Source organism: Durio zibethinus, chromosome 10 (assembly GCF_047325235.1).
Source record: "Durio zibethinus cultivar Kanyao isolate XHJ-2024 chromosome 10, ASM4732523v1, whole genome shotgun sequence".
In the NCBI taxonomy this organism is placed as follows: domain Eukaryota; kingdom Viridiplantae; phylum Streptophyta; class Magnoliopsida; order Malvales; family Malvaceae; genus Durio; species Durio zibethinus.
In genome coordinates this window covers 16381274-16399354 of record NC_143171.1, presented here as the reverse complement: position 1 = coordinate 16399354, position 18081 = coordinate 16381274, and the positions used below count along the sequence as shown (strand labels likewise).

The 18081-nt window shown below is 27.8% G+C and overlaps 1 pseudogene; it reads left to right on the top strand.

Annotated features, from left to right (window-relative positions):
- The first annotated feature begins 12798 nt into the window (after positions 1–12798).
- On the top strand, positions 12799–16102 carry LOC111293333 (pre-mRNA-splicing factor 38-like; annotated as a pseudogene).
- Positions 16103–18081: the final 1979 nt, after the last annotated feature.

The window sequence follows — 18081 nt, the reverse complement described above, 5'->3', positions numbered from 1 at the left end:
TGCGCCAATTTTTTATCACTCAAATTAGGGTTTGCAAAAAAAATCACACTATATGGAGTTTTTCAAGTTTCAACCCAATGTGCATTCCAAAAATTCTCATTTTGGTTTCGAATTGTTCAAACTTTCGTAAAATGAACGAGAAGATTTTGGCATTAGAAAAAAACTAACCTTAGGCAATGAGAAATGGGTTTCTTTATGGCCATGTGCCACATGATGTGGATCCAAGATTACTTTGGGAAAATAAATTAAGGCATTTGTGTTTTCGATCCTCAAAAGGGATTAGGATGGTCTTGGAGCATTTAGGGTTGAACATAATTTTGATATGCATCAAATCACCAACATTTAAATTCTTGACAATGTCATGTTTTATTTTCAAAGAATTCAAAATGATTTTTCAAAATTAATCCATTTCTTTCATTACCTAATAAAAGTTTCTATTTTCAATATCATGTTAAACTACAATGAAAATAAGGTTCATGGAGCCTAAACTTATTTCCCTTAAAACATTAGGTCCATATTGGAAATGTGGAAGAGGTCAACTAGGAAGATATTCTTTAGATGAGTTTATTTTCAATAATGATCAATAATTTTAAGACTCGTAAATTTTTGTCATCTTTCTTATTCTCATAATCTGGATATCAAATTATATGGGGCTTTTATTTCAAACAATTTTTTAGTTCTTAAAATATTTTTACAAATGGAATGATTGAACTTTACACTAATTTTTGAAAATTTTTATACAATTGTCAAAGTATAATATTAAATTTATACAAACTCCAAACTAAAAGTCTCTTCCATTGGCACCAATTCACCTTTGATGCATCAAAATGGAAATGTCCTAAAATGATTAAACTTGAGATGTATAAGAAAAGAAAAGCAAAAGTTAATCTTTCAAAATTTTCTTTGCTTTTCATTTTTTTATTTTTAAAGAAAGTTCAAAAAGAATTTTACCCTCTAAAGCATACATTGAAAAATGTATCCTTTTTCATCAAGATGGATAGCAAAGTATTTACAAAGATGATATGGGATTTATGTACACATGACCAATGATATGCATGAAATGTTGCAGTATTTTTCGATGATAAATTATGTGTTTACATGATTGATTGTGTACTTGCAATGCAACAATACTTATGGAGATAAGATATATGCATGCTTGATTGATGAAAAGGAACAATATTTACCCAACAGTAAAACATATTCATACCAAAATGTAATGTGTTTACCATGTGGTGTAATCAAAATTTTTGTTTTATACTTTTTATTTTTTTGGTAAAAAAAAAAACTTAAAAGAGAAAAAATACACACATTTAATTCTTTTAAGAAAAAAAATGAAAGAAAATAACATTTTTCTTTGTTTTTTCAATGTAATTTTTGTTTTTGTTTTTATTATTTTAGTGAAATAAAAACTTTATACAATCCTAGACGAAATCAATTTAACATGACATGGAAGAATTGTTAACAAGGAAATACAAAAGTGATACAACAAAGCTCTTTCATGTGCCTTTATCAAGGTGTATTCTATAAAAATCTAACATGGCTTTGTCTACGATTGCTATTTTAAGGTATACTATATGTGAAACTTAACACGCCTATATCAGTGGGCTTTATCTTAAATCTAATATAGGATAAAAAGTTTTCAAATTGTTCCTTACCATCATCCATGCAGGATAAGGCACCCTAATCTTCACCCATGATGTGCTACAAATAAAGAAAGTTCAATTTAAGTGAGAGTATTTCACTACCCATAGTAGAACTTAACACCTTACAAGAGCATAGGTACTTTACTCCTTAAAAAGGATGAAACCAAAGTCAGCTCATGTTATGACATGTATTACAATCTATGAAGGAACAACTTATTGAACAACTTTCAAATAAATAAACAAACAAGAAAGTAATCAGTCAAATAAATCAACAAAATGAATAAATAAAGACAACTACACTATTAAACCATGACCTAGGATCATATAAAATCAATTTTTGGTTTGACTCCCTATAGTCCTTAGTGGAGTTGCCAAGCTATCATAACATATTAGTCTAGGACTCAACCGTTAGATGTAAAGTCATTAGGAGTCGCCACCAAATTTTTTTGTTGAGGTGCAATTGGTCACCAATCTTATCTTTTGGTCTACAAGCTTGAGATAGGGTTTAGGAGTATGATTATATGTGAAGAAGGTTATAGCAATCCCACAGTGCCCATCCAAAAACGGTGCTAATTAATTCTACAAGATCCTAGAATGATCTTGTTCAAATAGTGTTTTACTTAATATTTTATCATTTTTTACTTATTATTTGAATATTAGAAAATTTTAAAGTTATCCCCAACACTTTTGGTATAATTTAAGAAAATTTCTCACCTTAAGAGTACTAAAAAAATCGCTTATTTCCCTAAAGGGGCTTTGTTATCATATTTATTTTAATATTTTAGTAACGAAACAAATTATAATTCTCTTGTTGTAGTATTTCTAAAATTCATACTAACACTTTTGGTGTGTTTTAAAAAAAAATTATTAAAAATTTTAGAAAAATTATCACCTATGATTTCCTCTTAGTTTTATTATCAACGAGAATTTTAATCTACTTTGGAACATTTATTTATTATTCAAATTATTATTTAGGTAAGTAAAAATTTTATTGGTCAAATTCAAAAAATATTTCCAACACTTTTGATAAAATCGTGTGAGAATTTATCACCAAATAAATTTTGATAAAATCACCACCTGTGACTTTATTTTAATCTTGTCATAAGAAAATTTTACTTACCTTGACTATTTATTATTAAGTCTTTTATCTATTTTATTTTTTTAGTTTTTTATTATTTGGTTTTTATTATGTTTTATTGAAAATTTTTCCAAAAACTCCTGCTAGCATTTTTGGTAGAATTTTGGAATAACACTTTACCTAGTGAAATCACCACTTGTGATTCTATTTTCTTTTAATTTTTGCGTTTGGAAAGAATTTCATTTTACTAAAAACATTTTATAAAAATTTTGTTAAAACAATTCTCAAAAATATTCCCAACACTTTTGGTAAATTTTAAAGAAATTTACTTGATTTGAGATTATGAATAAAATCGCCACTTATGATTTTATTTCATCATTTTATTTATTATCAGTTTTTATTTTTATCTATTCTTGTTCATTGTCTAAAATTTTATTTTTATTATTTCATTTATTATTTCTATTTTTTTGGTCTAAAGGTATTTAGGAAAAATTATAGTTCAATTTTTTTCGTAAATTATATTTTTACAGTTAATAAAAATATTTTATTTTTCAAAAAATATTTCTAGATATTTTCCACACTTTATTTTACTTTCATATTAAAGTTAACACAAAAAATAAAATAAAAAGTCACAAAAATAGAAATAAAAATAATAAAAATATATTAACAACTTTAGTAAAAAATTAAAAGAAAAGGAAAAAATTATGAATAAAATACTTAAAATGCCTTTGGCCAACTCTGTTTATGGTTTAGTGGTTTAAGTAATCAAGGTGTTTAGAGCAATCTGAAATGTTTCACAGGCGGTTTAAGAGCTATTCAACGATTTCTTTTACAATTTAAAGTGGTTTAATTTGGTTCAGATAGTTGGTTAGTGGTTACCAGTTCAATCAGACTGGCCAAGTGCTGTTAATAGAGACTAGAGTTGGGTCGACCATTTGGACCCTAGGTCCAATCTAGTTCCACATGCAAGTCAACTAGGTTTTTTTTTCAACTATGAATACCAAGTTTTGTTTTTACACCCTTTCTTTTACAAAAGGAAAAAAAAACTCTCAAATTTTCCTATATTTCTCAAATAGTTGGTCACCCTTTCCAGGAAACCAATCGATGGCCATCACACCACCGCTGTTGATAACTACCAACCATCACCAACCACCACCAATCGGTGTTATTTAGCCTTCAAAAAAACACTCAAATGAAGGTTTCTTCTTCTTCTTTCTACCTTTTTAGATGGTTTTGTCAAAATCTAACACAAACTCCATAGATCTAAGCTTAAAGCCGATAATTTCCATCTCCAAAAGCCCAAAGCTTCACCACTCTTATAAACCCCATTTCTCACTATGTTATCCTTCTCTACTTCCTTTTTCTTTCCTCTAAATCCTAGGCCCCAAATCTCTTTGAAATTCCCCAAACTAAAACCCTTAAAAGATTTTCCTTCTTTCTTTTTCTTGGATTTTTTTTTGTGGACTTTTACTTGTTGGTGTTGCTTTTCTCCTCCCAAGGGATGTGGTTTTTTTCTTTTTTCTGTGTGATTTTTTTTTTGTGCTTCATTTTTTTGGTAAGATAGGTTTTTGAATGGCTGTGATATTTTTTGTAATGGCTATCACTATGGTGGTGCTTGGTGATTGAGGGTGGCGATTGGTTGCTTTGGGTCTTTTTTTTTTATTTTTCTTTCTTGCAAAGATCTTGTTTAAAAAATTGTTGTTTTTTTTTACATGTCTGGGCCATTTGAAGTTCAAATCCTAGATTTTGGGATTTAGGAAAGACTTTGGTGTTTTGATAGTCAATTTTTACACTACCATGTTAGGCAATGCTAGAGCGATTGGCAACTGACAATTGGGTTCAGCTATCGATAGCCTAAATCTAGTTGTTCAAACCTCTTCCTCTTTTTTTGACTTTCAACATTTTCTCTCTTTTTTATTTTTTTAAGAATAAAATTAGAATCAAATGAATAAAAAATAAAAAATAAAATTTAAAATTAAGAAAATATTTTTAGGCTCAAAGTTATTTGGGCTCTTAAGCCCAAATATCTTGGACAATTGGATTTCAAGTCCAAATCATTAGAATCAGACTTAATTACAGTTCGACACATTCGGTGTCCTAAACTGATGAAAATTGTTTAGCAAATTGCTTTAGTTTGGTTTTAAAATCAATCCAGACAAAATTTAGCATTTACAATGAGTGTTGGATTAAAATGAAGAATGCATTAGTTTAGAAAGAGTTTTGTTAAGAAACATGCATTGTTTAAGAGGGAGTTTTTTGAAATATTTTTTACAAATCTTAAATGTTTCAAAGAAAGTTTTTTATCAAAGTTTTTTATCAAAGTTTTTTATCAAACAAATTTATTTTAAAGTTTTATCATATAAAAAAAGATGAGACTGTTAGTCTTAAATTGATCATAAAAGTTAAAGAAAGCTTTTTATCAAGGAAATTTATCTTTAAGTTTTGTCATATCAAAAAGGGAGAGATTGTTAGTCTTAAATTGATCCTTATTTTGAAATGACAAAATATTAAGCTAAATAAGCTTGATTAAGATTTATGTAGTACTTGTTCTTAAGTTTTATTATATTTGGTACTAAATAAATAATATGTTTTTCAAAGTGATATTTGATTTGAAAAATATCTTGGAAATTTGTTTTAAAAGATTGGTCTTAATGTTTATATCAAAAATACAAATTTTCAATATTGACAATTCTTTGTAAAATGTTTTTTAAAGTTTAAACAAACATTTCTTTATGTTTTTGTATTTTTCAAACTAAAACTATCTTTAAAGATTATTTATTTCAACGTAAATTAAAAGTCCAATTTTTATTTTTAAAGTGAACTTATTCATCTTGCATTTAATACAATTTTGATGATATTGGTTTTAAGAAATGAATTAACTTGAAAAAGTTGTTTTGTAAGAACGAAGTTTTACAACATTAAATTTATTTTATTTTTTTGTATTGATTTACAAAGTTTTAATATTTGAATTTATGTGGATGGAAAGCTTTTTTAGTTTGCTTTCTAATTGATTGAACAAAATCTAAATCCAAATTTTCTAAATAAAGATTTTAAATTTTTACTAGAAACTATGTAAGTTGCCTAATAACTACACAAATGGTAGATTTGGAATATCACTATAATTTTTATACTTTCAATCAGATGATGAATTTTATATAAAAAGAAAGCGCTTTAAGTCTAGTTTCTAAATTTTCAAACAAATCTTGATTTGGTGTTGTATAACTCAAAATATGACCAAATTAGTCAGTATAGTGCAATATAGGATTTAGTTTAAAGCTATCAAGTGCACTGTTCATCTAGAAACACCAAGTAAGCAAAGCCAGCTTGACCCAATGGATTCCCTATAAAAATGGATCAATCATACTCCTATAACAATCAAAATTTGAATGAAATTCAAGAACCAATTGATCATTTTACTCTAGATAGCTTATGATGGCTACTTTGAAAGGAGAAAAAGCATGCATTTTCATTTCCTAATCTTTTCCAATGGCTACAAACTCATTTCTTCTATAAATTGAAAATTCAACACACTTTTAATTTTTCTCATTTATGTATCCAAGTTATATTTGTTCTTCATTTATCATTCTTTGTACTTAAATTAGGCATACACTTAATCTTTGAAAATTAGGCAAACTCATTTCTTTTATAAATTGAAAATTCAACACACTTTTAATTTTTCTCATTTATGTATCCAAGTTATATTTGTTCTTCATTTATCATTCTTTGTACTTAAATTAGGTAAACACTTAATCTTTGAAAGGTATTTCATAGTTTGCAAATTCTTTGATATTTAAAAAAGATTTTTTAGTCAAGGGGTGAGGTATCCTCTTAAGTGAAATTGATAGAATTGGGGTAGAATCCTAGAAGGGGTAGAGGTTTCTATTTTGACTTAAAAGATAAGGATTTTATTTTGTAAAAGATTCTTCTATTAGTTGATTGATCTTGGCTAGAAAAGCTAAGAGAAATAACTTAGGTGTCTTTGGAGAAGGACCAAACTTGTATAAGTTTTGGTGTTTGAATCTTCTCTATCCTACTTTTTATTTTCATTTTTATTTATATATGCTTTAATTTTCTTTATTATTGTTAATATCATCAATTTTTCATCAAAGATTTTATTGTCTTAAATTTCCTATTCAAATTTACTAGAAGTTGATTTTGGGAAAGAATTTGGAGAAATCTAGTTCACCCCTTAGATTATTATCTACACTTGAGCTAACAAGTTCTATTATGTTTTACGGTGGATATATATATTGACTATCCATAATAAAAAAATAATAATAACATGGGTTACATTTGTAGTATGTATGTTTATTTTATTTTATCAATTGTTAAAACCAATGTGAAAAGCACTTGACAACTCAACAATCATTTGTAAGTTCTTCATCAACTAGGAAGTGAGGAATATGGGTATAATGTCATTCATTTCATGAAAAAAATAGTAAAAAATGATATTCTTAGTATACCAAATAAAGTTAATTATTATGGATTGCATCTTGATGTCATATTCTCACTTAATTAATTAATTTATAGTGGAATAGAAAGGAACATTTCACTAATGAGAAATTTAATGAGGTGCAAAATGAATGATGTGAGTATATATTCAGATTCATAAATGGTTAAGTTATTGCTTTGAGCATTTTATCATATGAGGACAATGAGTCTACATTATGTTATACATTATTTATGTATATTTATGTAAATTCAACATATAATATTTATATAAGTCAAAATCTTTTCTCTTGCTTTTATGTGGATCATATGTTATCGTCTAAATTGTGTAACTGAACAGCTAGTACCATGGTTTGTTAAATAAGTTATTTTTTTCTGCATTTAAGGACAAAATATATTATTATTCTAAATTAAACTTAACAAAGAGGACATTTTCTATAAGCTAAATATAGTATAATAGTAAATTACTTGATTATTCAAAATTTAACTTGACAACAATGACATTTTTGTTTTAAAAACATAGTATTTTCTAATTTTGTTAGATTTAAAGTTTTAATTAAATTAATCATGAAGTTTTTGTCTTTATAAACGCAGTTATTGTCATTCTTATAACAAACACAATGTTTTACTTGCAAAAAACACAATATTTATCTAATTTTATAAATTTAAAAAAGAAATTGGTTTACATTGATTTAAGGTAGCCTTCACATCATCCAAACATCATCCAAAGAAATTATCAACACTTCATTTGAACAATCTACTATATATTTGAACAATAATTTGAATAACATTTTGTAACACATTCCAATGTACAGTTTTCAAGTTAAACACCAAATGATACAATGTCTTTAACATTACATACATTCTTTAACATTACAAACAAAATACAATGTTTGCAATCTAAAACAACTACATGTTTCTTAAAGGAGAAAATTCAAATGATGTTTAATAGTTTTTGCATTCATTCAACTGCTTCACCATGTAATCCTTTCTATATTTATTTGGTAGAACAAAGAAGAAATCAACTTTGTATGTATGTTTTGAAATATATTCCACAATAGATAGCATTTCATCTTAAGAGATTTCATCTAGTTGTATGTTTTTGGTAAAGAGCGACATCCTCATATCACTCCCTTTAGCTTCTTTAGTAAAAAAGACTAAATGCCCTTAATTTCTTGCATTTTCTTACACTATACAACCCCAATATTGCCTAACTGCTCCATCAATTTAATTAAGCCATCAAAACTCCTAGAATGCTTTTTCCCTAATAGCATTCCACTTGGGATAGGGGTTGTGGCACAAGTTGAACCTTTTACTTCTTTAATTTTTATTCTCTCCCCATCAGGATCAATGTTGGGATCATTCTTGTTACACCCAACTCTAGCATCATCGTCATCATCATTATCACTGTGAAAGGATTCCACAACATTAACTGTAACTTCAACTCTATCTATAGCTGCTTTATCTTTATAGACTAAATATCTATCTTTACCAAATATCTTGACAAAGTTATCAAAATGAGGGCAAAGTTTGTTTCTCCAACTTTTAGCATGGGAATAAGTTTACACAAAAATTAAATTAAAGAGATTGAATGATATTTATAAAATATTTTAATAAAAAATTAACAATTAAACTTAACTTGCATGTTAACTACTTATTAGAACCCATTGATCAAAGACATCATTAGATGCAGTTAAACATTTATCCCTAATCCATTTTATATAGCTATCATACAACAAATAGCATTGTACAACCTTTTCAACAACTTAACCCTTGACTCTATGTTTAGGTTTACCTTCAATTGTAAGTTGAAAATTTTTGCCTCTAACATCTTTTCCAACTGACCTATGTACCGAACTTTGGATGTACCATTATTTGTTTTCCATTGAGGATCAACTGCCACTACATATAGGCATTGGACAAATGTGGCATCTTTAGCTTCTGTACATGTTTGATTACCAAAAGATTGTTTGGTTCTTTTGTTTGAATTTCTCACATTTACAGTCGATGACAACATATCAATATCTTAATAAGCTAGTTAGATATCATGGAACAAATGCATCTCACATCAAAAACAAAAATTTAGCACAACCAATAATTGAAAAAGGAAGAAAATAAATAGACATAGTAGCAAAACAAATAGTAAATGCAAAACAAGATTCAATATCAAATAAAAAAATACATCAAATAATAGAAAAAATATATTAAATAAAAAAAATAAAGCAAATATAGAAAATAAATAGTACACTTAACATATAGTACACTTAACAATGTCAACAATCAACCTTATAAAAAAATTAAACAAATTATCCTTAACCATTGGATTGTAATAAACTTATGAATATCTTCTTTATTAGCTTGTCTATACTTAATCCAAGCATAACTTGATTAAAGATGCCTAATTAAATCTTGTTCATCAGTACCTTCTGCTTGGCTATTACTCACTTCAACAATATCACTTTCAATAAGGTTAATTAAACATCTCATACCTAATAAAATTATGGAGAAGGTAGTAAGTTGAAATGATTCTAAATTGTGTTTTAATTACATAAAATATTTCTCCTTTAAAATTGTCCATCTAACTTTCAATATACCAAAACATCTCTTCTTACTTAAAAGTGTTTCATATTGAAGTATTATTAAGGTATTGTAAGTTGGTGTCTCCTAGACTTTAATTATTCAAGTTGTATCTTTGACCTATATAAAGTGTTAAAAAACCTTCTCCATTTGTGTATCCAACATTACACAAATAATAAAAACTTAATCCAGTGTCATAATTCATTAACATACCTTTAAAATATGTTTCATGGCATAATTAAAATCAAAATATGAAAGCTAATACTTCGTAGGATCCTTAAACTATTTCTATGTCTAATGGCATCCCTGAGTTCTCTACCATTTGTTGTAGAACCTTTCTATCATAAATGAATTGCAAGTTTGGTGTGCAAACATTAAGAACACTTATAATAGTTTTATTTTTTCTAGACTTGTACATAAGTCTATCAATTGAATCTATATTTGCCCTTATGTAAGTTCCATCTAAGGCAGCCAAACAACCCTAAACCCAAAAGCACTAATTAATACATCCATATATATTATGTAAAATTTAGATTTAATATTTATTAGTCATTGCAAGCAATGATTAAGGCAGTACCTTAAACAATTTCCATATATTAACTATCAAATTCTCTAGTATAGGTTTTGGTTTCTTAAATAATAGGGAACACAATCTCAAAATAGATTTCAACATAATACAAATTGCCTACTAACTACTTTTCTAAATCTAGCTAATTAATGTTTCTTAACCTTATTTTTCATATGATGGGCAATAATGTGAAGAAAGCTAATAACTATGTCTTTTATTGCATATTTCTAGATGCCTTTTATCTTTATTGTATTTAAAATGATTGAAATAATTCAACGAAAGCTCTCTTATGCATTCTACAATTATTCACACTATCTATCACTCTTAAAAACTATTTTGTTTAAGTTTAATGACCTAATATGAAGCCTATCAGGAGTTTCATCAACATGAGAGATTCAAAGTCTATTTCTTAGTTTTCTAGCAACTAATGCCACAACAACAATAAACAACAGTTGAAACATACTTTTCATTCGCTTCATTTAGAAAATAAGTGTTGTTATCAATTGCATATTCTTTCTTATTTATAAACGAGTTATAACTATTTATAAGAAAGATTTTTGTTCATGTTAAAATTATGTGTCAAAAGTAGCACTTACATTTGGTATATTATGATTTAAGCCACATCCAATGAACAACAAATAGCAAGAGCACCTTTGAGTAAATCAAGATCTTATCTACATTGAACAAATAACAAATAGCAAGAACATATATGATAGATTAAGAACATTTAATAAATCAAGATCTAAGCCACATCTAGTAAATAGCAAGAACACATCTAAAGCAAACAAATAATACAAAAAATAAAAACCTAAACCTATAATAAGCTAAAACGAATGAAGATAAAATATCACTAAAAGCGCAAAGGTGATTAGACTTGGTAATTTAAAATATAATATGGTGATATAAGACGAATACAATATGAAAAATAGACACAAGGGTGATACTATTTAAAATTTTAATAACAACTATATATGGGTTTAACAAAACCAAAACAATATATTTCATGTTTTCATGTTGACATGAATTGAGATACCCAATTTTTGTGTAAAATACGATACAAATATATAAATTTCAGTATTTTACATGACACAAATATATGAATCACCAGATCTAGAGGTAATGTTGTGTAAGACAGAAAGATTGCAATTTAAGGTTTGACTTGCACTCTTAATTTGTATGACAAAGAATAATTATACAACATTAAAAATAGAATGAAAATAGATATGTCAATTACTATGTTTCCAAAATAAAAAAATGTTATTGATATCAAAAAATATAAATTTATTTTGTCATCATTTTCTATGATCAACAATATTTTATATGTAAAAAATGTGACCATTGTCAGGTGATCACTAATCAATTACTATGTTTTAGCAATTACTATGTTTCCAAAATAAAAAAAATGTTGTTTATATTGAAAAATCTAAATTTATTTTATTATTATTTTTTATGACCAATTATGTTTTATATACTACAAGCATGATCATTGTCATGTGATCAATTACTACTATTTATATTTTTTAAAAAAATTAATTAAAAATTAAAAATTTTTCACTCTATTTCCAATAATTACTAAATTTTTATATAAAATGTTATATTTTATAATTAGTTATTTTCAATATTTTTTTATAAAATATTAATTACGTTTTATATGTCAAAAACTATAAAAAAAAATCAAAATTAAACTTTATTTGGTCTTTATTTCTAACTACTACGTTTTCTTTTAAAAATGCTATTTTTATTATAATTAATTATTTTTATATTATTTTATAACATATTATTACGTTTCTAACACAATTAACATTGAGTAAATGGAAAATTTTGATTTTATTTTGATTTTATTTAATATAAAATCATTTATGTTTTATAATTATGAATATTGCATTTTTGAAACTTGATTAATTAAAAAAGTATTTAAATTATAAAAATTCAATTATACATGATTCATATGAAGTGTCCAACCATGAAGGTTAAAATGTAGCTTCGCTTATCACAATGTGTATTAGTTTATCATGTAATTATGTTGATATTTAAAGGTAAATTAGATTGTAAAAAATATATTTTAGAATAAAAGTGAAAAAAATTTTCAATTCTATCAAGAATGTTATAAAAACATGAAAGAGATTAAGGTTTTATGATTTAATGCTACAACCTTTCTTTGCTGACACTATTAAAATCTTTAAAACCTTCAAAAATTAAATTTTGTTAATTAAATTACAAAAATATAAGATTCCAACAATAATCTTATTTTTCTCCTAAGCAAATAACTACTTAAGTTTCTTTTATGGGACAATCAATCATACTTTTCATTTAATATTAAAAAAAATAAGTGAGATGTAGAAAAAAAAAGTGTAAATAAAGCTTCATTTTGTAATCCTAGTCACTTCAGTTGCTTTTTTTCCTTTTTTCCTTGTAGAGCTAGGGTTTTATCAATTATAAATTGAATCGAATCAAGCCAATGTATCCGTTTATCCAAAGTGATCATGGAAAATTATATGGACCTTACGGTGAAGAGCATAAGGGATACAAACCCTCAAAACCTTGTAGAAAAGATCACACAATTGAAGATATACCAAAATATGTACTGAAAGGAGTAGTGTTTTAGGTTGATGGTGGAGACACTAGTTAACAAGGCAATGGAGCTAGACCACATCAGTAGAACTTATAACCAAAATCCCACTCCCTTTATGTGCCTCATTATGAAAATGCTCCAAATCCAATCGAAAAAAGATATCGTCATTAAATTCATCAAAAACAATGATTGCAAGTAACTTTTCTTTAAAAAAATTGTTTTTCTGCTTTTCCCCTACTTGTTTCAACTTCAACATGAAATAGTAAAGAATTATGATTGTAAATATTATGTGGAAACTAATTGCAGGTATGTTAGAGTTCTTGGAGCTTTTTATCTACATCTGATGAGGATCGATTCTGATATTGATCATTATTTAGAGCCTCTATACAATGATTATCAAAAAGTAAGGCAAAAATCTCTTGAGGGAAGTGGGTTTTTTTTTTCTTTCTTTTTTTAATTTTTATTGCATTCTTTATATAAAATCTTTCATTCTTTCATTAGCAAAATTGAAATTTTAATTTTTAGCTATTTAATTCACTTTTGTATCCCAGTGTAACTTTTGCTTTTTGCTTTTTTTTTTTTTACTCCAACTAATTGAATTTGTTGGCTATGTATCGCTTTTGGTGGATTTTTTTAATGATGTCATTTTGGGTGATCTTTATTGTATCAAATTTACCTTCACTCATGTGGACAAGGTTATTAATGAACTTTTCACTAAAGATTATTCTTGTGATATTGCTTTGTCACGTATTAAGAAAGGGTAACTTTTTTTTTCTCCCTAGATATCTTTGGTTACTTGATTAATGTTATCAAATTCAAATTTCTTATGTTATAGGAAATATATGTTAAAAGACCTAGTTAAATATGTTTGTGTTTTTAATATGTTGCTTTGCTTAAAGATTAAGTTCATGATGCATCTTTTGATAGATGGACTCTTGAATCAATTGGTGCACTTGATGCAAGAAAAAATGTGTTGGAAGATGATTTTGAGGAATAAGAATAGAAGGATGAGAATGAGCAAAATGGTTTAGAAGAAGAGGTGGCTCATGAAAAAGTTTATAGTACTATTTTCCTTCTATTGGTGGAATAATATTTATTTATTTTATGTTGTTGTGGTTTCTATTTTGTGATATAATTCCAATAAGAGAGAGAGACAGAGATCAGAGACGTGATAGTTATAGACATAGGTACCTTTACTTGATTTTTTGCTTGTTCTTTGATTGTGAAATTCTTGCACAGCTGCACTGTCCATTAGGATCCTACTATTTATGGTATTAGATGGGAGGGTTGACACCTCTTTTGAACCATATCATATTGATTTTTTTCTATTTAAATAAACTTAAGCTTTATTTTATGTAAAATAAGAAAACTTGTGTATAAATTATTCTATATAGAAAGAGTAAAGAGTGTATTTATTGGATGAAAAAAGCGGGATGATCAATTGTACATTCTTTCAAAAGCTTCTTAACTGACACCAAGTAATAATCATTTTGTGTCTAAATGTTTATTTTCTAGAACTTTTACGAAAATAGTAAAGGAAGGATAGAGCCTTAGTGTTTGTCTCATGATTATGGACAAGGCATCCAACCACCTTTGTGACTATTAACCTAGATAACCTATATAGTTGGACTCGCAGACTTATGGTTTCTTGTCTTTTACCAGTTACCATCATTCAACTAGAATAAATCATTCAATTTTTCTATTTACAAAGCATGTGTATGTGTGTAGGCATATGTGTGTCTATGTGTTTATGTGTGTGTTGGGGTGAGGTAGGGGTGCTTATGGATTGGGAAAGTGGAAGATAAATTGTACATTTTTTTTCATAGCATCTCAACTGACAAAAGTTATTTTCATTTTGCCTATATATTTATTTTCTAGGAAATTTAGGTATAAAATCATAAAACATAATTGAAGCCTTAATGTTTATCCCACGATATGAACATAAGAGTGAACCTACCTTAGTGCTATTAATTTGGATACCATCATTTGATTTGTAGCTTTAATTTTTCCTTATGTTTCTCTAATTATTATTATGCAAGTATAACAAATTGGTTAGCTTGTAACAGTAGATAGGCTCCCTAGTTTTTTTTTAGCCATTTTACTATAAGTTTTTTATTTTTAATATTAGTGTAAGCTGTTGTTTGAGTATATCTTACTTTTATAGGAAGGTATTCCAATGTTATGTTTCACTCATGGCATTTAAAGCAATGGATGGGTTGAAAATGCTTCCTATAGAAAAATTCTTATGGTCCTACTAGGTTTCTTTGAACTAATAATATGTAATGAGAAGTCTGATGGATCAAACAATTTATATTAGGTTCAGTCTTTTATCCTAATGATTTCCTCTTTTAACCTTTTAAATCAACTTTGGATTTTGGCTGCATTTATAAGGAAATATGTTAGTTTAGGAATGAGGTTGTTGTTTCTAAGAAATCATATTGCTTTTTATAAGCTAGCATTGAGAGATTATAACCTAAAAGCACAAATATTGTTTTAAAGGTTTTTGTGACTAATATGGTGCTTCAAAATTTTGGATGGTTAGACACATGTGATTGTAATAATCTTTAATGAAGCTTTTTAGGGCTTGCATCAAAGTGTGATGGGTTTGCACAATTTGTTTTAATATTTGTCATTGATTTTTCTTTGCAAACATTTATTTGAAATTGGAAATAGTGAAGCATTATATTGTTTCACCAAAATGAATTTTTAGACTAATATTGAGTCTCAGGAGGTCTAGTGTTGTTTCTTTCCCTTTTCATAGAGATCGAGATTATTAAAGAGATAGAGATTATGATAGAGAATAGGGACGTGGTGGAGACAAAGATAGGGATAGTGAAAGGGATAGAGATAGGGATAGGGATCGGTATAACTTGAGAAAGGAAAAAGATTATGGTCGAGAGAGGGAGCGAGATAGAGAAAAGAAAGGTAGGGAGCGTGATAGGCAAGACAAGGATTGCAGTAGATGAAGGAGCCATTCAAGAAGACATAGTAGGAGTAAGGATCGTAAAAGACATACTCATAGTAGCATTAGTCTTAGAAAGAATAAACCTAAGGATGGTAGTGCTAAAAAAGAGCCAAAAAAAAAGAAGAAAAAGAATGAAAAGAAGGATGATGGAACAAACCACCCTAACCCAAAGATAGCTGAAGCCAATAGGATCCGAGCATCCTTTGGTTTGAAACCATTGAAATTATAAGCATGGTAGATTTTTTATATGGCTACATTAACTGTTATATTTTATGAAGGCTTATTGGTGTTATATTCTTATCTAGTATAAAAACGCATTACTGTATGCACCTAGATGGTAGCTATTTTACTATTATTTTTTCTTTGCAATGAACTCTATTTTTGTAACTTAACAATTTGCCAAGAAATTGTAGTGTGAAAATTGTTAGATTCATCTTCCAACACAATGTAAAATATAGCAAATGAAAAGTAACTTTGGAAAGCAATTTAAATTTACTTAATTATAGAAAATTCTTAAGATGGGATGAATGCAAATATTATGTATAAATTAGTAAAGGTAGAATTTATTTTTTTTTTATAAAAAAAGATTTCATTAATCACATAAGTTACAGTCTATGATAATGGTATCATGTAACATAAAAGGGTTTTCTTTTTTCTATTATCTATCAGCCATCAATTCAAGTGCATGCCTTGCAAGTTTATGAGTACCTTCATTTCCTTGGCACCTTGTGTGTTCCAATTTGAAATAGCTACACTTTATGTGTTTCACTTTGAAATAGCTACAGCTCTATTTCAATCTCCTCATGTTGTCCAATATATTACTGATCCTGGACAAATCCTTGGACTACATCCTTAATTGTTTATAATATTTAAAGTATCTTCTTTCAAAATTATTGCATTAAGACCTAGGTCTTTTGTAAAAGTGATCTTTGTTAGTGTATAGGATTCAATTACTATGGCTTTTTTTACCCCTTCTACATATTTTGATGTAGTTCCTAGCACTTTCCTTTTGTTGTTTCTCACACCATTCTAATGCCATCGACTAGCTCTACCACTTTTAGTGCTCATTCGAAGTTAACTTTAGTTAATTCGGGTGGAGAGGGTTTCCATTTGTTTTGGCCCTCATTACTTACATCTCTTTTTACTTGGCCTTTTCTGAAATTTTCTAGGTAATTAAAAGTAGAGCTTGCTATGACCTAAGTATTTTGTGCTTTTCTTTCTTTAACTAATGGATTCCTGTTATGCCATATTGCCGAGCAAACTATTAAACCTTTCTCAAAGCTATCCTTGTCCATGGAATCAACCAAGCAAGTTAACCAGCCCTTATTGTTACAAGAGACTAACACATCCACTTGTTGTCAACATTCACCGCTATCCATGTCTCTTTTGCTATTTGACAATCCCTCAAAACATGCATTATAGTTTCCTCGTACTACCCACCTATGGATAAAATGTAAGAGTGTCGATATTCCACCTTCTAAGGTTGTAAAGCACCGAAAAAACTCAATGATTTAATCTTTAACGAAATACCTTTATTTTTCCTAGTATGCCAGCATTCCATAACATGGCTCATCACTTCCTTGCACTTGCATCATTTACCTAATCATTTTTTATTTGCTACCTGAGTATCCCTCTCAACCTATGTAAATTTGCTTGATGTGCACTTTTGATAGTGTAGTGTCCTTTTAGTTTTCCACCCTATACCGACTCATTATTGTGTTCGAAATGGCCTAGTGGGGTGTTGCATATCTAGTTTGCAATCTCAGTCCCAAATACTTCACGTATTAGATCCTTATTCCAAGTTCTACTCTGTTGCTATATTGGTTCTTCTACTAGTGCTTCTTCATTCAATCGACTTTGATTTGTTGGGAATTCCAACATTTCCCCATCTCACATCCATCTATCATGCCATATTCGGATTCGCCTCCCATCTCTTTCTTTCCATTGCAAGCTTAACTTTAAAGAATCTTTAGCAGTCCATATACTTTGCCATGTCAAGAAAGGTTTCAATCCAAGTGGTACTTTTAAAATGATGTTCTTGGAAAGTATTTAGCTTTACGCACCTTATATACCAAGGAATCTATGTTCTTTAACATCCTCCAACCTTGTTTCCCTAGTAGTGCTAAGTTAAAACATTCAAAATCTTGAAAATCCATGCCCTTATCTCATTTTGCTAAACATACCTTGTCATATCTCAGCCAATGCATACCCCTCCTATCCTTTTTAGAA